General features: G+C 39.5%; 2 long non-coding RNA genes and 1 pseudogene across 3 annotated transcripts in view; 1 reads left to right on the forward strand and 2 right to left on the reverse strand.

Annotated features, from left to right (window-relative positions):
• The window catches only part of LOC149123448 (folliculin-interacting protein 2 pseudogene), a 37,339-nt pseudogene extending 22,183 nt beyond the window's left edge, over positions 1-15,156 (reverse strand). Inside the window, exons 1-2 of the transcript XR_016216051.1 lie at positions 15,021-15,156; positions 12,030-12,106 (exon numbers count right to left, since the gene is read on the reverse strand). The product of XR_016216051.1 is annotated as a folliculin-interacting protein 2 pseudogene (transcript). The remainder of the gene's footprint in view (positions 1-12,029; positions 12,107-15,020) is intronic.
• LOC149123446 (uncharacterized) overlaps positions 1-21,098 on the reverse strand; it is a 231,943-nt gene that overhangs the window by 148,907 nt on the left and 61,938 nt on the right. The gene's annotated exons all lie outside the window — the stretch shown is intronic.
• Positions 15,142-21,098, forward strand: part of LOC149123449 (uncharacterized) — a 48,054-nt gene continuing 42,097 nt past the window's right edge. The window contains exon 1 of the long non-coding RNA XR_016216059.1: positions 15,142-15,279. This is a non-coding gene — a long non-coding RNA (uncharacterized LOC149123449). The remainder of the gene's footprint in view (positions 15,280-21,098) is intronic.

Below are 21,098 nucleotides of genomic sequence, written 5' to 3' on the forward strand. Positions count from 1 at the left end.
TACTAGTACTGGTTAGCTCTAATACTGATGAACATCTGGGTTGTTTCCAGATAGGGAACAATTACAAACAGTACTGTAATTTCAGCATTGTCACACATGTGTTTTGGTGGAAATTGTATATAAGCATCTCTATAAGAGCTGGGCCATAGGTTAGTATATGTTCAGTTTGGGTAAATATGCTAAATAGTTCTCCAAAGCACTGTGTCCGTCTTTATTCACACCACTACACCACTCATCTTAATATGTCCTTGCTATTCCATTGTATAGGGATAATATAATTTACCTACACATTCAAGCTGGTGCATATTTGAGTGGTTTTTAAGTTTTTGCTATTATAAATAAAATGCCAGTGAGTACTCTCCTTGCATACATATTTTATACCAATGTACAAGTATTGTAGTTACTGTAAAAATAAAATTGCCTGGGGCCTGTGCTGTGGCACAGTGGGTAAAGTCACTGCCTGCAGTGCCGGCATCCCATATGGCTGCTGGTTTCTGTCCATGCTGCTCCACTTCCAGTCCAGCTCCCTGCATTATAATGTGCCTAGGAAATCCACAGAACATGGCCCAAGTGGTTGGGCCCCTGCACCTGTGTGGGAGACTCAGAAGAAGCTCCTGGCTCCTGGCTTTGGATGGGACCAGCTCTGGCCTATGCAGCCATTTGGGGAGTGAACCAGCAGATGGAAGACGTCTCTATGTCTCTTTCTGCCTCTCCTTTCTGTAAGTCTACCTTTCTAAAAGTAAATAACACTTAAAAGAGAAAAAGAAGAAGAAAGAAAGAAAATTGCCTAAGCAAATTGACTGTAAATATAAACACTTTATTCTCCAAAGAGATTCTAACAATTAATTCTCTTACTACTAAGTACTAAATAGGGAAGTACCTATTTTCACACCCTTATATTCACTGTAAATCATCAAACCAATAAATGAACTTGATATATTTCAATTGTATTAAATTAAATTTTGCTAGGAATCTGTCAAGGAAACAAGTCCAAAAAAGAGAAATAGTCAAAGCAGGCAACTGTACATCGTCATGAAACTGAGTATCTAGAATATGTGGTTTTCAGGCAAATTACTAAATTTCAGGCCATGTCCCCTTGAGAAACCACAGCAATTATGCACATTTTGATGTGAATGTTTGGGAAAATAAAATCATGCTCGTACATGCATTACTACTGCTGTGTTTTCCCTGACTCTCAACATTTATCTTTTGAGCACTAACTAGCAGATAAATAAGGACAGATAGTTGGATTTAACAATATTTATCCACTCCCAACCGCAGTACGCACAAAGATCAAGTAAAGGGTTCTGAGGTGAGAGAATATAATGCATTATAATACCAAATGCACAAACCACACATGTTAAGAAGTAGATCAGTCTGTTTCACAAAAGCAGTCTACATTTACTAAGGAAACTATGCCTCAATTTGCCCTGAATCTTTTAAACCAGTGACTGTGTTTACATCCTTTACATATACTACCAAATCATTTTCCACAGAAATTGCAACAATGTATACTCCTAATACTAGTATGCAAGTTTTCTTAAATTAATTCACATAAATATGTTTATTTTTTCTTAAATCTTATTTAATGATGACGATGCTAACACAAAATTAACCTACTCCCTCCTCCTTCATCCTTCCTACCCCAGTTCAACTAAAGCTCTTCTGTCCCCTTCCCTTAGAATGCCTTTCATTGCCTCAACATCTTACATAAATGCCATTTCTTCCATAAACCCTTCTCTGGTGCTGTCGATTGAAAGTAACCACTTATTCCTTTGAACTGCTTAGAATATTAAAAACCTTTTTTTTAATTTTTTATTTGACAGATAGAGTTAGACAGTGAGAGAGAGACAGAGAGACAGAGAGAAAGGTCTTCCTTCCACGGGTTCACTCCCCAAATGGCCACAACGGCTGGTGATATGCCAATCCGAAGCCAGGAGCCAGGTGCTTCTTCCTGGTCTCCCATGTGGGAACAGGTGGCCAAGCACCTGGGTCATCCTCCACTGCCTTCCCAGGCCACCGCAGAGAGCTGGACTGGAAGAGGAGCAGCCGGTACTAGAACCTGGTGCCCATATGGGATGTTGGTGCCACAGGCAGAGGATTAACCAAGTGAACCACAGCGCTGGCCCCAACCCCTTCTTACAGTATATCTGCAAGGTGTCCGGCACATAACAAAACTTCCCAGCCAGATGAATCAATTAATTTATAAGAGTTGAGGCGGATCTGATCCTCATTGGTAGACCTTTAGGCACCTGCAGAGACCTTGACAGGGACTTTTCGTTCCCGGAAGTGCAGGTAGGGACTCTCCATTCCTGGAAGTGTGGGCCTTCTCTCTTGCAGATCCCAAAACTACCAATATCATTATTATTTTAATATGTGCCTTAATCTTTATGGGCTATAAATTTCATAAGGAAAGGGATTCTTTTCTACCTTAAGATTCAAGAGTTTCAAGAATAATCATGAGATCCATAAAACTTACTTATTGAATCAGTCAATGATTCCTAAAGCAACTCTGAAAATTTAAGATATTTAGGGGTCAATGCTGTTTCGTAGCAGGTAAAGCCACCGCCTGCAGTGCCAGCATCCCATATGGGCGCCAGTTCAAGTCCTGGCTGCTCCACTTCTGATACAGCTCCCTGCTGTGACCTGGGAAAGCAAATGGCCCAAGTCCTTGGGCCCCTACACCCACATGGGAAACCCAGAAGAAATCCTGGCTCCTGGCTTCAGATTGGCACAGCTCCAGCCATTGCGGCCCATTGGGGAGTGAACCAGCAGATGGAAGACCTCTCTCTCTCTCTCTCTCTGCCTCTCTTTCTCTCTTTGTGTAACTCTGACTTTCAAATACATACATCTTAAGAAAAAAGGATATTTAAGTTCATTAAGTTCATTTAGCAGATGAGGAAACTGTTTCAGAGAAGGTAAGTTTTGTCCTTAAAGCTAAAACTGCTAGAGCTGGGACTAAAACCAAGAAAGACCTGTTTTTTTCCCACAACAACTGGCTAGATAATCTAGGTCAAAGCTTTCTTATTGGAGAATTTCCATATATGCTATATAAGTAAAATGTTCACCCTAAATAAATAGGAGTATGTTTAAAATATGATCATGTATCCTATCAGTAGGAACCATGAAGTTAGGGTGGACAACAATAAAGTTGGTTTTTAGCAACTGGTGGGAAGGAAAATACAAAAACATAGTTAGCTATGTAAAATTCATATGTTCTCTAAAAGCCATTACAACTTGAGTTATAATTTCATAATGCACAAGTCACAGTCTTAAGAAAAATATTTATGAGGAATAATGAGTTCAGTAACTTATTTCTCAGACATCTGCTATATGCTTTGCACTATGTTAGAGAACGGAAATAAAAAAATGAAAAACTCATCATCCCTGCAATAGAGAATAAGCATGTCAATGATAAAAGCTGCCTCTGTTTGTGCATTACTATGATCACTAAAAGTCCAAAACAAATATAGTGAATATTATATGGTACCATCTATTTATAAACCGCAGTTCTTTGCAGTCTGGGGCTAGCATTGTGGCACAGTGGGTGAAGCCACTGCTTGGGATCCCAGCATCCTCTATCATAACACAGGTTTTACCCTAAGCTACCAAGCTTCTGATTCAGCTCCTGATAATGCACCTATGACAGCAGGGATGATGACCCAAGTGTCTGGGCCTCTGCCACACATGTGGGAGACCCATATGGAATTCTGGGTTCCCGGGTTCAGCCAGGGCTACCTTTGAAGCTATCTGGGGACTGACCCAGCAGTTGGAATATTTCTCTTCCTTTCCCACTTTGCCTTTCAAGTAAAATATCTAAAGTAATAACTGTTTCTAAATCGCATTTCTTTTCACATCTCACCATGCAGATATTAATCTTTCCTTAATGATTTACAGTTATAATTATGAGCATAATTATGTAAACTCTTGAGGTAAATAAAGATTATCTGTGCTTAAAAGTTCTTATCTGCAAGAAGATTTGAGACTCTTCTGTCTTTTGTCATTTGTGCATTTCCTGTCTATCTCTTATTTTCATCTTTTTCCTTCTCTTCCAGCAATGCAAACTTCTCCAATATTTGGTGAGCCCCTACTGTAGTGTAGGAAGGATTCTAGGTGCTGGAGGTATAATGATGGACAGGAGAGACAAGAGCTTGGGATTCAAAATGCTGGCATTCCAGTGGGAAAATAGATAACAAGAAATGTAGGTACACAATATAATGTTATGTGATTATAAGCACTCTGAAGAAAACTAATGTAGGCTAAAAAGACAAAAAGGAGCAGAATAGTCTATTTTAGGGCAAGGTGATCAGGAAAAGTCTTTCTGAAGGGGCAGCCTTTGGATAGAGGCCTTTATGAATAAAGTAAGAGAGTAAGCCCTGCACACATCTTGGGGAAGGCAATGTCCTACACGAGAATGCATTTGGTGTATTCAAGGAATAGCAATCACACAAGTGTGGTTGCAGAGTGTAGGGGAGGATGACGGGCTATGAAGTAAGAATTCCCTCGGAGATGGAAGGTGAGATCCTGAGGGGTCTTGTAAGCCATGGTAAGGAGTTCACTAGTGGCTGTCAGTGATGTGGGCAGGGAGGTAGCAAGGACGCAAAGAGGAGCTGAGAGATTGCCAGCAGCATCTGGGCCACAGCCTGACTGCTCTGAACCCCATCTCCTTCCATGCCTATGCAATGTGATTTCAGGCCCTCAACTCCCACTCTCCATTATGCACCTGAGCCTTCCTTTCCATCACATACCTAGACGTGTTCCCTAGAGATGACCACGTGTGTGCTCAAGCCCCACATGGAGACACCATCACACATCTGAGACCCCCCAAAAAGGAACATGGAAGCAAGTGTCACTCAAGCTCTGCCTCCAACTCCACCCCATGTGAACACTGAATTAGGGCTCTGCCCCTTCTCTACAAAAGGACAAGTCCATTTTGGTGAAGGCAGCAGTTCTTCCTTTCTCATGAAAAGAGGTTCACCACACTCAGGTCTGAGCGGGCACTGGCCCTTTAAATAAATCCTGCTTTTCTGTACACCTTTAAGCTTCTTCCTTGAACTCTTTCACACGTGGAGGGAAGAGACTGGAACAAGCCCCACTGGGAGGCCCCTTATCCCACAACGTAAGGAGTCAAGAGGTAATGCAGGGAGAGAGGTTCAGAAGGCCCCTGTGGCATGCTGAACAAGGAATGGCTGCACAGAGACGGTATTGGTAAAGGGGCTGAGAATTGATCAGATTTGGAGCACATTTTGAAGACAGAGCGACAGGATTTACTGAAGGACTGGAGATGGAGTACGAGGAAAAGAGAGGCTGGAAGTTTTTGGACTGAGAAATGGGATGAAACATGGTGGCCTATAGAAGAGAAAGCATATTTAGGGGTAAAAATCAAGGGTTCTTTTGTATATCCAAGTCTGAGATGTCTATTATACTTTCATCTAAGTAGACGATCAAATGTCTTTCAGAGGAGAGAGGGTACTTACTTGGGAGCCATTAGCATGCAGATTGTATTTATAGCAATAGGCTTGAATAAGATTGCTAGGGAGGAAATGAATGCAGACAGAAAACTCAAGGACTGAGCCTGCTGGTACTCCTCAACATCTCAATGTCACAATCAAAGGTATGGCTAGCAAAGGATCCTGGGAAAGAACTGCTGGCGAAATTTAAGGGGAAAACCAGCAGAGCATGGATTTCCCAGAAAAAAAAAAGCCACAGATAAAAGTGTTTCAAGACGTAGTGATCAACAATGTGAAATGCTGCCGAGAGTCAAATTTTGCAGAGTTAAGTAAGATTATGCCTTCCTTTTGCTGTTACATTATTTCTCAATGGTGGAAACACTAATGCTCCTAGCAATCCTTCCTCCTTCTTTCTGATTTCTAACGTCCACAGACTACAAAATACATAACCAAGCTTTCTTAAAACTATATGCAAAGTAACTGTGGATATATTTTGAAAAGAATGTTAGGGTCTCCAATAAGCAAAGTAAATGATTTTTAGTGAATGAAGTTTTTCACAAATTATTTATCCTCAACTATGACCAAGGAAGCTGAAGTTCATGGTAACTGAATTCTAAAAAGTCTGGAACAGCACATACGAGCTGGAAAATGATGAATACATCACACACTAGCAATGCTTTAAAGTATGGCCATATCCAAAGAAGGAAAAAGAATTAACAAAAAGGCCCATATCATTCATAAAAACCAAAAGCTAACTCCTTTCGACAGCTTTCACAGATGCATGTTTGATTCATTATAGATGGACTGAAGATAACAAAGTCACATTAATATATAAAAATAATGCAAAATTTAAACTACTTACCAGCAAGCACAAGGGTAATATTCAGTACAATGGATATTCCACAAAATAGACAGATTCTAAAAGTAGTCCATGCTGGTGCCACCCGTGAACAGAACAAAGCACTTTGGGTATAGGTCAAAATGTTATAATATAATAGTAGTACAGAGCCTCAAAGTTCTGTCATGAACATTTTACTTTATGGTCTGAATTTCTATAAATCTGAACCACAAACCCATCTATCTTTCATCATCCTATAATAACTGTAATAGAGTTGCCAGTTAATTGAATTCTATAGAGAAACCTGAGTCTCAAAATAAGATTAAAATCTTAGGCATAAAATTATATGTACACTAAATTTTTGGTGGAGGAGAAATTTAAAAGACAATTTAATTTTTACAATGTATACATCTCTAAATTTTGTGAGTTGCTGATACTTAAAGTTTGCCTACTTTGTACTATGAATACTAGAGTTAATAGTAAAAATAAGAACACTTATTTTCTGTCAGGATTCATTTTGTAGTACTTTTTAAATTACTTTATTATTTTTATATATTCGAAAGGCATAGAGAAAAAGAAAGACTAAGACAGACAAACACAGATTTCTGTCATCTACTGGTTCATTCTTTAAATGCTTGTAACAGCCAAGGGTGTGCCAAGTCAAATCCAGCAACCCAGAATGCAATGCAGGGTCTCTCACATGGGTGGCAGGGACTGAACTATGAGCTGTGTCCTGCTGCCTCCCAGCATGTGCATCAACAAGATAGTGGAATTCCAAGCACAGCCAGGACCTGAGCCAAGGCACTCTGCTATGAGATGTGGGCACCTCAAGCAGTAGCATAACCACTGCCTGCCTCCTGATGTAATTTAAATGAACCTTTCAAGATAAAGTACATATTCTCAAGAGACTGGAAAATCAGTCATAAAATAAGAATTTCCAGATTTCGTTAGGTTTAAAAAGTATTTTTCTCTGTTATGATCTAAATTTTTACATAGACAGTGATTTTTAAAAAATTACCGTTTTTTTAATAAATAAAATGAAGTGTCTTAGATTTTAACCATAAAGGGTGTTGGGGTGTTGGGGTGCCGCAGGTTAAAGCCCTGTGTGGGGAAGTGCTAGGGATAAAGCCCCACCTCCACTTCAGGCAGTTTCCTGTTAACCTGCATCTGAGGAGGCAGCAGATAAAGGCTCAAGTCACTGGGTCTCTGCCATTCATGTGGGAGATCCAGATGTGGTTCCAGACTCCTGATTTCTGCAAGGCCAAATCCCTGCTATTTTTTCCATATGGAAAGTGAACCAACACCAACAGGTAGAAACTCTCTCTCTCTATCTCTCTGCATTTCACATAAATAAATACACTTTAAAAAATTAAAAGGGATGACACACATGAAGAAAGATAATCTTATGGACAAATATTTATAATGAATGTTATAAAAAGTTTTATTGATATTAGAGGTGGTACTAAATTTCAGGTATTTAAATGTTTTCTAAAATTCTTTAAAAAATATTGAGACTCAATCTTTCTTACTTATTATTTATCAGTAAAAAGGTATCAGACTGGAAACATCCAGAGGAAGATGGTCATGTTATTTTAAACAAATTATCTTTAGTTTCAGGAACTGCAAAATTTATCACATACACCAAAAAATGTATACCAGTGAACTCAGACTGGTAGTAATGAATAGTAACAGATCACTACACAGTGCCTACTACTCTTCTTTAGAAGCAGAATGTGCCATTAGTTTTGAAGTCTCTACAGCTCCCTGACCTGAAAACCTTCCCGCCTTACCAGATAACAATTTCCATGCTTTCTTTACCTTAATGCCTCTACATACATTCCTAAATACCTACATCTTTTAAAATTAGTTACTAGCAGTTTTATTCAGATATAACTAATTAAAATAAATACGTACTTTAAGGATATAATTTGTTTTTCTTTTGTTTTAAAATTTTTCTTTAATTTACGAAGTTTGACTATGACATGACTATTTTAAAAACTGCATTATTGATTAAACTGACAGAAACTACACATACTGGGTACAATTTATCTATCACCATAGTCAAGACAATGAACATACCCATGACTTCCAAGCATTTCCTCATGCCTCTTCTTAGCCTTTCCCTTCAAACCATACTACTCTACCTCTGATGTATGTTTTGTCACAGTATATTAGTTTGCATTTTCCAGACACTTGGGTAGGTGGAATCACAAGCATTATACTGTTGTTTTTTGGGTCTGCATTCCTTCTGTCAGCATAAGGCATTTGAGAGTCATCCATTTTGCTGCATTAAAAGTAAGTTATTCCTTTTATTGCTGAGTACTAAATCATTGTATGGATATATCATAAATTGTTTATCATTCACATATTAATGGACATTTGTATTTTTAATCAGTTTTAGCTTCTTATAAATACAGTTTTGATGAATGTTTATGTATCACCTTTATATGGACATACACTTACATTTAGGTAAATTTTTTTTTTTGACAGGCAGAGTGGACAGTGAGAGAGAGAGAGAGACAGAGAGAAAGGTCTTCCTTTGCCGTTGGTTCACCCTCCAATGGCCGCTGCGGCCGGCGCGCTGTGGCCGGCGCACCGCGTTGATCCGATGGCAGGAGCCAGGAGCCAGGTGCTTTTCCTGGTCTCCCATGGGGTGCAGGGCCCAAGCACCTGGGCCATCCTCCACTGCACTCCCTGGCCACAGCAGAGGGCTGGCCTGGAAGAGGGGCAACCGGGACAGAATCCGGCGCCCCGACCGGGACTAGAACCCGGTGTGCCGGCGCCGCTAGGTGGAGGATTAGCCTAGTGAGCCACGGCGCCGGCCATTTAGGTAAATATTTAGGAGTATAACAGATCATGTTAAAAGTATAGTGGTGGGGGGCCAAGGCTGTGGTGTAGTAGGCTAAGCCTCCACCCGTGGAGCCATCATCCCATATGGGTGCTGGTTCATGTCTCGGCTATTCACCTGGAGATCCAGCTCTCTGCTATGGCCTGGGAAAGCAGTGGAGGACGGCCCAAATGCTTGGGCCCCTGCACCCGTGTGGGAGACCCAGAGGAAGCTCCTGGCTTTGAATCAGCCCAGCTCCAGCAGTTGAGGCCATTTGGGGAGTGAACCAGTGGATGGAAGAACATTTTCTCTGTCTCCCCCCTCTCTGTCTGTAACTCTGCCTCTCAAGTAAATAAATAAAATTAAAAAAAATAAAAAGTGTAGTGGTTATACCATTTTACATTGCATCACAGCATATGAAAACCGAAAACTCTTGTTCCTCCAATATTTATTATGATTACTTTTTAAATTTTAGCTGTTCTAATAGGTATTATAGCATTACTGGTTTACTATATAATGATATTGAGCATCTTGTCACATGATAATATTTTTACCTATACGTACTTGTTAAAGTTCCTATTCACCTTCCCTCCCCCCCAGCTTATTTTTTTTTTTTGACAGGCAGAGTGGACAGTGAGAGAGACAGAGGGAAAGGTCTTCCTTTTCCTGTGGTTCTTTAATGTTTTGTAGTTTTCATTGTACAGATCTTTGACATTCTTAGAAAAATTTATTCCAAGGTATTTGTTTTGTATCTATTGTGAATGGGATTGATCTTAGAAATTCTTTCTCAGCCATGGCATTGTCTGTATATACAAAGGCTATTTATTTTTGTGTGTTAATTTTATATCCTGCCATTTTACCAAACACTGGATGAGTTCCAATAGTCACTTAGTGGAGTCTTTTGGATCCCCTAAATATGGAATCATGTCATAATTAAGCTTCAAGTTGTATTCAATTCAGCAATATTTCATAGTTTTTACTATGAATGTCTTGGACATCTTTTGTCAGAATTATCCCTACATATTTCATATTTTGATGGTATTATAAATAGCACTGTTTCTGTTTCCAACTGTTCTTGCTATTGTATAAACACACAAATGTGTAGAATGCTTATCTTGTATTCTACAAAGAGCTCTTTTATTGGTTCTTATTAGTTCTTATAAACCCATAGACTCACTGGATTTTCTACAAAGATCATCCCCGTCAATGGCAGAAAAATCTCAAAAGTTTTACTTCATCATTTCTAATCTAAATGCCATTTATTTCTTTTTCTTATTTTACAATGATGGCTACCCTCAGCAGCACAATGTTGAACAGAAGTGGTAAGAGAAAATATCGGTTTTGGTTCATAGCCTTAGGGAGAAAGTATTCAGTGTTTTACCATTAACTATGGTATTAATTATAGATTTTTCATAGATGCCTCTTATTAAGTTATGGAAGCTCTTTCTGTTATTGATTTCAGTTCCACTGTAGTCAAAGAATATATCATGTACAATTTAAGTACTTGTAAATTCATTGGAATTTATTTATGATACAGAAGATATCACCTAATAGAGACTTAATAGAGTCTTTTTTTTGGTATAACCAATAGATTTTAGATAATGTTATATAGCAATCCAACAGAAATGAACACACTGTATCATTTAAAAACGTAATCATTTTGAGAAACCAAAGCTAGTATGTCATTAAAAACAAACAAGAGAGGGAATACACCCAGGTTAAAAAGAGAAAGTTGGGGTGACATTATAATTCATCATGGGCCAGCGCTGTGGCTCACTAGGCTAATCCTCCGCCTTGCGGCGCCGTCACACCAGGTTCTATTCCTGGTCGGGGTGCCAGATTGTGTCCCGGTTGTCCCTCTTCCAGGCCAGCTCTCTGCTGTGGCCAGGGAGTGCAGTGGAGGATGGCCCAAGTCCTTGGGCCCTGCACCCCATGGGAGACCAGGAGAAGCACCTGGCTCCTGCCTTCAGCTCAGCGCAGTGCACAGGCCGCGGCGGCCATTGGAGGGTGAACCATTGGCAAAGGAAGACCTTTCTCTCTGTCTCTCTCTCTCACTGTCCACTCTGCCTGTCAAAAAAAATCATTATGAACAAAAATCTGGCATCTGATTTTTTAAAACTATAATAATAACAGTAATAACTACTTATAAAATGTGTCTGAAATTCTTGCTTTAAGGTTATGAAACCAGCTAAACAGATTGTGCTGATTATTACATAGGCAAAAGCAAACAAACCACTAGACACAATATTAATCTGAGCAGCTCCCAAAGGGGGAACACGTAAATGCTTCATAGCTTTTTGTCTGTCACCAACTTCAAGTTCATTGGTAACTACAGCCTAGAAAGATGTTATTAAATTATGAAATGAGTTATACTAAATTTGAATCTTGCATTAATAATTATGCAACATTTGTATGCATTGTTTTGTGATAATCTCTTGATGAGTTTATACTGGCAAGGCAAAAGAAAAAAAAATCATACGACTATTGTATTGATGGCCAGCATGGTGGCACAGCAGGTTAAGCTGCCACCTGCAAAGCTAGCATCCCATACGGGTGCCAGTTCAAGTCCTTACTGCTCCACTTCTGCACCCACGTGGGAGACCCTGAGGAAACTCCCGGCCCAACACCAACTGTGGTGGCTATTTGGAATGTGAAACAGTAGATGGAAGATCTTTCTCTCTCTGTAACTCTGCCTTTCAAATAAATAAAAATTAAATTAAAAAAGACTATATGTATTGAAAGCTACCAACTCTTTGGAGAATAGGAATGAGGAAGTATTTCTTTAAAAATAAGACATGAATGTGATTGCAGATACATGGTTGGTAAGTGGGATTATTATACCTCAGTTTCAGAGATGAGCTGGTTCATTTTCTTGCATATATAAAATGGGGCTACTTCTACATAAACCACTCACCAATCTGCTCCACGAGATGTTTCCAGGATCTTGTCATGCCTTTTAAGGATTTCTTGAAATCCTGTAAAATTCAGATTCTACAGGAAGAAATGAACAACACAACCATAAAATCTACCATCACCAAAGATGAAAACCAATAAGCACTAAGCTGCCTAGACAAAAAGTGAGTACACTGGGAGATGCAATGCTCCTGTGTAAAGAATACTTCCAGAAAAGGTTTTGCATGTATCACACACTAAATACATTTCTTTATTTCTCTGCTTCTTGAGGGACTAGTATAGATGTGCATTTTCTCCCCTACCACGCGAGCATGTATGTATCAGCAAGGAAAACGTAGGATCAGCTGTTTCTCTTAAAGTACATTCTCCTTCCCTTCCTTCTCACTTTGTGGATAGTGGTGGGTGGTCAGTCAGTAGAAAGGAGTAAGTGACTACATTTTGGTTCAGCTGATGATGGCTAAAAACCCCCATTTTCCCTCAGTTTCTTTTCTTTTCTTTCTTTCTTTTTCTTTTTTTTCTTTTTTTTTTTTTTTTTGACATGCAGAGTTAGACAGTGAGAGAGAGAGAGAGACAGAAAGATCTTCCTTCCATTGGTTCACCCTCCAAATGGCTGCTACGGCAGGCGCACTGTGCTGATCTGAAGCCAGGAGCCAGGTGCTTCCTCCTGGTCTTCCATGAGGGTGCAGGGCCCAAGTACTCGGGCCCTCGGGTCAACCTCCACTGCCTTCCTGGGCGAAGCAGAGAGCTAGACTGGAAGAGGAGCAACTGGGACAGAATCAAGTGCCCAAACCGAGACTAGAACCCGGGGTGCCGGTGCCTCAGGCGGAGGATCAGCCAAGTGAGCCGCGGCTCCGGACCCTCAGTTTCTACAATAACATAATACCATACTTCTGGGGCACTGGGTCGAGTCCTGGATACTCCATTTCTGATCCAGCTCCCTGCTAATGCACCTGGGAAAGCAGTGGAAGATAGCCCAAGTGTTTGGGCCCCTACACCTGGGAGACCTGGAAGAAGATCCTGGCTCTTGGTTTTGGATCAGTCCAGATCTTGATGTTGTGGTCATTTGGGGAATGAACCAGCAAATGGAAGATCTCTCTCCCCCTCACTTTTTGTTACTCTGTCTTTCAAATAAATAAATAAACCTTTAAAAAATATGCCACACTTCTTTACAGTATCAAATTCTATCATGCTTTACAAAAAAGTAGGAAGCCATGCACTTGCAAAGTTAAATTACAAACCAGAGGTCTCCCAAGATGACTGATCAACTATCTCTATCAGCAAAAATTTAGCACTCACTTGCTTGCTTCTTTATAATTTTCCCTCATACTTTACTTACTTGGAGTGCATGTGTCATAACTTGGAGGCAGTTTTTAGTCAATCTTCTCTCATTCTCAAAAGAAACACATTCTTACAGAATAACACATTCTTACAGAATAAACCCAAAAAACACGGAATAGAACATGATCTGGCAGCGCGCCAGCCACGACGGCCATTGGAGGGTGAACAAATGGCAAAAGGAAGACCTTTCTCTCTGTCTCTCTCTCACTGTCCACTCTACCTGTCAAAAAAAAAAGGAAAAAAAAGAGAACATGATCTGTATAGTTAAAAACTATTCTTGCTTTCCCAAGGAGCATTATATAATGATACAAAACAAGATGATTATGAATTTAAAAGGGAATTTCTCTGTAACACACAAGTACAGAGCTAATGAACTAAGAAATGTTAATGTTTTTAAAGCATTATAGGAAAGTAGAATATATATTAATACATATTAATTAAAAATTAAATTATAAAGCTTAAATTAAACATGGTAGAGGATGGGAGGCATCACGTTCTTAAAACTGTATATATGAAATAATGAAATCTGTTTTAAATGATAAAGCCACAGATAAAGTTCAAAGAAAAGGAATGTATCATTGTATGATATATATATTTTATAATGTGAAGTTTTCTATTAAATTATCTTCCCCTGAGTTTGTATGTGAATGATAACCCTTAAGTTACCAAAGGAAAAAACTCTGAATTTTTCAAAGAGGAAGATGGAAATACATGCATTGCATTAACAATTTATATAGTTATTTCAGATATGAAACTTTAGTTACTCTTAATTTTGAAATTCTTATATCCCAGGTATTGCTTTTATAGCATAATTTAGCTTTTTATATGGTGTACCACCCTATGATGATCCTAACCACTCATCTAAGTAATAACCAAAAGAATAAAATGAAAAAAAAAACAGTATATCAAGTCTATAAATATAAGGAAGTTGCATTTACCTATTTAAATAGCTTTCAATTAAATTCCTAATAAATTTAACTATGTCAAGAATGATGCAAGGAAAAAAAATGAATAAATGTCCTATATATCTGTAATTTAGAAAAGCTGAAGTTTTAGAAACACTGGGTGATAGATATAAGTGATAGATTTAAGTCCTCACACACATTTGCCATATCCTGATTTCTGTTCTTTCTCAGGATCTTTAAAAACAAACAACAACAAAACAGCCATATTGCAGCCTGTCAAGAATAAAGGTTCTTTTAGTGGCACATTAAAAAATCCAGATCTTTTATTAATGTTCATTGAAGGAATGTTAACAATCCAACTGCTTTTGGAAAAATGTTGCTATTGGCTAGAAGGAACATAAAAGTTCTTCCAATGCCAGCAATGATTTGGTAGATATGTATTATTTCTTCTTTCTATCAGCATTATCAGAGTTGCTGCTAAAAATAGGACACAAACGGCTGCCCTGTAAAGCTACCCCAACTCAGAAATTTTTAGAAAATTAATCTTCAAAAACAGAAGTCCTGTTAGCACCGTTGTACTGCCTCTGATACTTGCTTTTTAGCCAATAAGGGCATCTGAAATCCCAACAACAACATGCTAAGGATTATCCTTTTCCAATGGACTCGTTTGTAGAGTTCCAGGTGAATCCCATCCACAGGGATGTCTCATTTACTGCAAGGTGCCATTCACCTGGGTAAAATCTCATTACCTGACAGTTCTGCAGCAGGAACACTGAGGGAGAACTCGCTGAAGGCCAGTTTAAGGTCTTTATACTCCTGTGGTGTACACGTTCCTCACGGGACAGGGGGAGGACTGGTTTTCTAGCTGTCGCAGCGTAGTAACACCAGCAGTGTCGTTCTGAGCCTCCAGTGACGACTGCAGCTCATTCTGAAGTGTGGAGACCTGCGCTGAGCCTCTGGGAGCTTCTCTGTAAGAAAACAAGATCGTCCGATCAGGAAGATAACAAGGTGATGGAAGTTTTCAATGGGGCGGTGGTTAAAAAGCTGACTGGGGCCGGCGCTGCGGCTCACTAGACTAATCCTCCGCCTGTGGCGCCGGTACCGTGGGTTCTAGTCCCGGTTGGGGTGCTGGTTCTGTACTGGTTGTGCCTCTTCTTGTCCAGCTCTCTGCTGTGGCCTGGGAGTGTGGTGGAGGATGGCCCAAGTGCTTGAGCCCTGCACCCGCATGGGAGACCAGGAGGAAGCACCTGGCTCCTGGCTTCGGATTGGCGCAGTGCGCCTACTGTGTCGGCCATTTTGGGAATGAACCGGCTGAGGGAAGACCTTTGTCTCTCTCTCTCTCTCTCTCTTAATTGTGTTGATCAATAGGGTACCTGGTGGATTTGGAAGACCTTGCACTCAAGGCTAGTAATTACTTTTAGCCTTCTAAACTTTTTGATCTAAGAGTTAAGAGTAGAATCAGTCTTAGCTTTAGTCCCAGGAGATCAGAATGTTTTCAAAAAGAGGTGTTAAAGAATAATGAACAATATGCAAAATTTATAAGGGGACTTACTGTCATTAAACCCTTAATAATTTTTGCTTCATAAATGAGATAATGATGCAATTTGGGGAGTAACACAGTGCAATTCTAATTTATTGTTATTATTATTGCTATTACTGTGATTTTCAGATCTGTTGTGTACTTTCTGAGTAATACTCTGAAGAAGTAACACTTAGGTAATATAAAATCTTAGAAGTGAATGTGGAGACACTGGGGAATGGGTAACTGTAGTTGTTTGTTTATCTTATTTATCACATTGAGAATTTGCTCCCTATGCTTACTTTATTTAGAGATTTTATCAGCAGTGAATGTTGGACTTTGTCAAATCCTTTTCCCATATTTATTGAGATGGTGGTATAGTTTTTTTCTTCTTTAATTGGCTGTTATGGTAAATTACATTGATTTACTTTTCATTGTTAAACCCAAACTTGTATTGGGGTACATCCCACTTGGTTATGACATCATGTTTTATGTATTGCTAAATTAGATTTGTGAAAATTGAACAGAGGTTTTTTTGTGTCCATGTTCATGGGGCACACTGGTCTTTAGTTTCCTTTTTTTGGTAATGTCTTTTTCTGTTTTGGAATCAGGGTTCTATTTTCCTTATAAAATGGCTTTGGACTTGTTTCTCCCTCTTGTATGTTTTGTAGAAGAGTATTTATAGAAATGATTTTTTTTTAAGATTTAGTTATTTATTTGAAAGAGTTACAGAGAGAAGGAGAGAGAGCTCTTTCATCTGCTGGTTCACTCCCCAAATGACTGGAATGACCAGGTTGGGCCAGGCTAAAGCCAGGAGCCAGGGGCTTCTTTGGGTCTCCCACATGGGTGTGGAGATCCAGGGACTTAGGCCATCCTCTGCTGCTTTCCCACGTGCATTAGCAGGGAGCCGGATCAGAAGTGGAGCAGCCGGGATTTGAACCAGAGCCCATAGGTACTGGTGCTGCAGGCCACGGCTTTAACCTGCTGTGCCACAGCGCTGGCCACAGACATGGTATTTTTATTCTTTAATGTTAGATGAAATTCACCAGTGAAACCATCTGGACCTGTAGTTTATTTATGAGATTTTAAATTTTTCTTTCATTTCTTTTTAACTATAAGTTCAATTTTTTTGAATAGATATAATAGATAGAGCCTTCTTCATGTACAGAGTACAAGTTGTAGACTTCATGCTTGACTACCAAACTGGGAAATGTGCAAAGCTAAGTAGCTACAGAGAGTCAGCTCATCTTTGTAAGATTCTTTCCTCTCTGGAATTCAGTTCTTTGCCTCCAGGTCTTCAGGTGCCATTTGCTCTCCTCAGGTCGATGGATTAGGTGCATTACTCAGTTTCCTAGTTTTCCACTATGTGGGTGGTCCTTGTCCTCCAGCCATCCCTTCCTCCCTACATGTGGACCCTCCTTACATGGGTTATTTTTGAGTATTCAGTGGTTTGCTCATCTTCTAGGAGCTCATTTCTTTTGAAGCTAGCCTTCTGAATTGACTAGGAGCATGCTGTAGGCTTAAATTTCAAGAAGACAGTTTTTTTAAACTTTTCACTCTGTGCTTGTGGAGGATGAAAATATGTGAGCTGAATATTGTAATTAGGGGGGATTTGTAGCTCATTGAGCAGCTTGAAACCAAAAGGTATTTGTAGATTTATTGCAGCGGATGTGTTTTTATCTGAATTTGTACCTCAGAACCTCCCAGAGATTATTAAACATATACTTGAATTCAAGTCTGCATACCTAGTACATCAGAATTTTAGGGATGGATGAGTTGGGAAATGTTTTCTTTTTCCTCTTCCCTTTTCTACTTTTTTATTTTTTTAAATATTTATTTGCTTATTTGAAAGTCAGAGTTACACAGAGAGACAGGAGAGGCAGCGAGAGAGAGAGGTCTTCCATCCGCTGGTTCACTCCCCAACGGGCTGCAATAGCTGGAGCTGTGCTGATCTGCAGCTAGGAGCATCTTCCGGTTCTCCCATGTGGGTGCCGGGGCCCAAGGACTTGGGCCATCTTCTGCTTTCCTAGGCCATAGCAGAGAGGTGGATCAGAAGTGGAGCAGCGAGGTCTCGAATTGGTGCCCATTTGGGAAGCCAGCCCTGCAGGTGGTGGCTTTACTCGCTATGCCACAGCGCTGGACCCTGGAAATGTTACTTTTCAAATGTCTTTTTAGACACTGTGATGGAAAACTTATAGCTAAGAACGATAAATTTAGTGGTCTGGAGTTGACTCATGCAAACTTACGATGATTATCTGCATCTGTTTTAAGTATTGATAGCTTGAAATTGGTCATAATGTGAGTATTTACACTATAGAAATTGGCAAAAATGACAGATCAGCTCATCACCCTGGAGAACATTGACCATTACCATAGTTGAGTTTAAGAGAGTTGAGTGGATGTGAAGTTTAAAATAAACAAACAAACTAAAAAAAACATGTAGGGTAGAATACTGGTATAGTGTGATTACAGATAATAAGAAAAATATTTGGGGATTTATCTATTTGGTATGAGCCAGTAGTAAGATAAAACTTTTAAAAGTAGTTAATGTTATATATTAAGTTTCGTAGAACAAAAATTTGTTGATATTATGGTGTAGGTAATTGATCAGAGTGTCCTTTTCTGGAATATCGGGTAAGATTATAGTTACCATATTTTAAAAAAATGAGCAAGGGCCAGCATTGTGAGTAGTGGGTTAAGCTGCTACCTACAATGCCAGCCACCCATATTGGCACCTGTTCAAGTCCTGGCTACTCCATTTTTGATCTAACTGTCTGTTAATGCACCTGGGAAAGCTGCAATGGATGACCCATGTGCTTGAGCCCCTGCTACTCATGTGGGAGGCCTGGATTGAGTTCCTGGCTTCTGGCTTCTGCCTGGTCCAGCCCAGGCCATTGTGGCCATTTGGGGAGTGAAGCAGAAGATGGGAAATATCTCTCTTTCTCTCTCTCTGTATCTTTGCCTTTCAAAGAAATATATAAATAAATCTGTTTTAAAAAATGAGTAATCAGTATATGTGATTGGGTCTGAAAATCATTGTAAAGATTATGGTTAAAGAAAAGTTTAATGTGGAGTATTTACAGGATAGTACATAATTGTAATAAGAAGTATAGTTGTTTTATATGATCGTATAAGACAGGGTTTGTATCAGTGGCTATGAAGTGGCAAATTTTATTAAAACTTTCAAGTATTTAAAATTGCCCACAAATTATTAGACTGATGGAGATGTAATGAGTTTTGGTATTGGATATCTTCTTCATAAGGGATGTTTGAAAGGATTTCTGCATTTGGAAGGAAGATAGATTAGATCAGTGATTCTTAACTGTGGTTGTGCCTAGAACCACCAAAATAGCATTGAAAAAAAAACTTGATATCTAGATTGTATACACTAAAAACTGTCTGAATTGGAATCTTAGATATCAGCGCTTTTTAAAGCTCTTTAGGTCATTATGAGGTACAGCAATGTTTGAGAATAAATGGATTAGATAAACTGTGATCTATTTCCCAACTTGGAGTTATTACATAATTCTAATATTTTGGGTAGCACTTTATTTTCCTAGAACAGATTTTGAAAAGTCTGATTTGTAAAATATATATAAATCCTGGGATATATAGATATCCAGGAAATACATAGAAATAGATTTATTGAGTCTGAGAACAGACGTTCTAGTTCTAGCAACACTAGTTAAATGTTTGTATGATAATTTCATAATGATTAACAGTCAAATAATTGAAAGTTCAATGTGTCTAAATAAACTGCATTTTTAAAATTTATGAGACAGAATAATTGAATATATTTCTAGTTTTATTTCTGATGATTAATACGTGATAGTTTGGGTAAAATGTTAATTGCTGAAGCTGGGCATTGGGCATTTGGGGACATATTTTTTGCTTTAAAATTTTAATCAAAGCTAAAAAACCATATACTAAAGGAATGCTAGTCTTATATTGAAAGAAAATGTGTGGCTCGTATGTCTTGAAGTATAACACATTAAGATTATTGTTTTCCTCTTTTAAAATTGATTTGTATGTAATTTTTGCAGCCATAGGATTTCCAGGAAAAGCAAATTATTAGTGCATTGTATTGGGTGCATGGAGCAGAGACACTTCACAAAGCTCTATGAAATTCTCTCTATGAGAATACTAATACCTAAAGTAAGAGAGAGAATGTGGCTTGTATTGGCTAATAATATGCAGAGCCTTCCCTGTGGCCAGAAAATCCCCCTATACACAGAGTTCAGTGACATTAATACTGGTTGTGATAATTCATAGTTCTTTTTAATGTATGAGTAGACTGTAGGGAACATGCCTTCAAGTACTGAATTGATGAGTGCACTCCCTGGTCCCCAAGGTTAGGGTACTGTGAGGGGAAGCTTCTTCCCATTTCCTCTTCTCACAAGTCCTCTGCTGCTTCTCTGTGTCTTTCTTACTCTTTCTCCTGCCTCTTCTCTGTCCTTGCCTTTCTTTCTCTCTGAGTTTCTCCTCTCCCTTTCTCTTCTGTCTTGCTAATTGTGTCTCCCCTTTGTCTGATGCTGTCCTGTATGGCCCTGTTTATCTGTTTCAGCACCCCCTCTACCTCCCCATCCTCAGGTGTTTCCTGTTCTTTGACACTTGGTCCTTCTTTGTCTCACTTTTCCTTTTAGTTTGTCTCCGTGGTGCTCCTGTCTGCCCTTTTATCTCCCTGTTATTCTCTTCCTAGTCCTCTTTCTGTCTTTCCCTGGGTGTCTCTTGCTCCTTGGCCATCTTTGTTTCTTTTTGCCTTTGTCTTTTTTGATTTGTTGTCTTCTGTTAGAAGCTCTTTTTGTTGCTCACTGTTGTTCCCCCACTTTTTTTTTTTTTTTTGACGAAGCAGAGTTAGACAGTAAGAGAGAGAGAGAGGCAGAGAGAAAGGTCTTCCTTCTGTCGGTTCACTCCCTAAATGGCTGCCAAGGACAGCGCTGCGCAGATCTGAAACCAGGAGCCAAGGGCTTCCTCCTGGTCTCCCATGCGGGTGCAGGGCCCAAGCACTTGGACCATCTTCCACTGCCTTCCTGGGCCAGAACAGAGAGCTGGACTGGAAGAGGAGCAACCTGGGACAGAATCCAGCGCCCCACCCGGTACTAGAATCTGGGATGCCGGTGCCGCAGGCTGACGATTAGCCTAGTGAGCTTCGGCGCCAGCCTGTTCCCCTGCTATTATCCATCCGCTGTGTGCTGTTACTCTCCCTGTATGCCCCTCGCTTCCTCTCTTTGCTTTGCTCACTTTCTGTTACTTGTTCAGTTTCTGTCATTTGCCTTAAATAGAATAGTCAGTGCTGATGTAGCTACTA

The sequence above is a fragment of the Oryctolagus cuniculus genome, chromosome 11, assembly GCF_051225735.1.
Source record: "Oryctolagus cuniculus isolate XC-2025 breed Fujian yellow rabbit chromosome 11, ASM5122573v1, whole genome shotgun sequence".
Taxonomy (NCBI): domain Eukaryota; kingdom Metazoa; phylum Chordata; class Mammalia; order Lagomorpha; family Leporidae; genus Oryctolagus; species Oryctolagus cuniculus.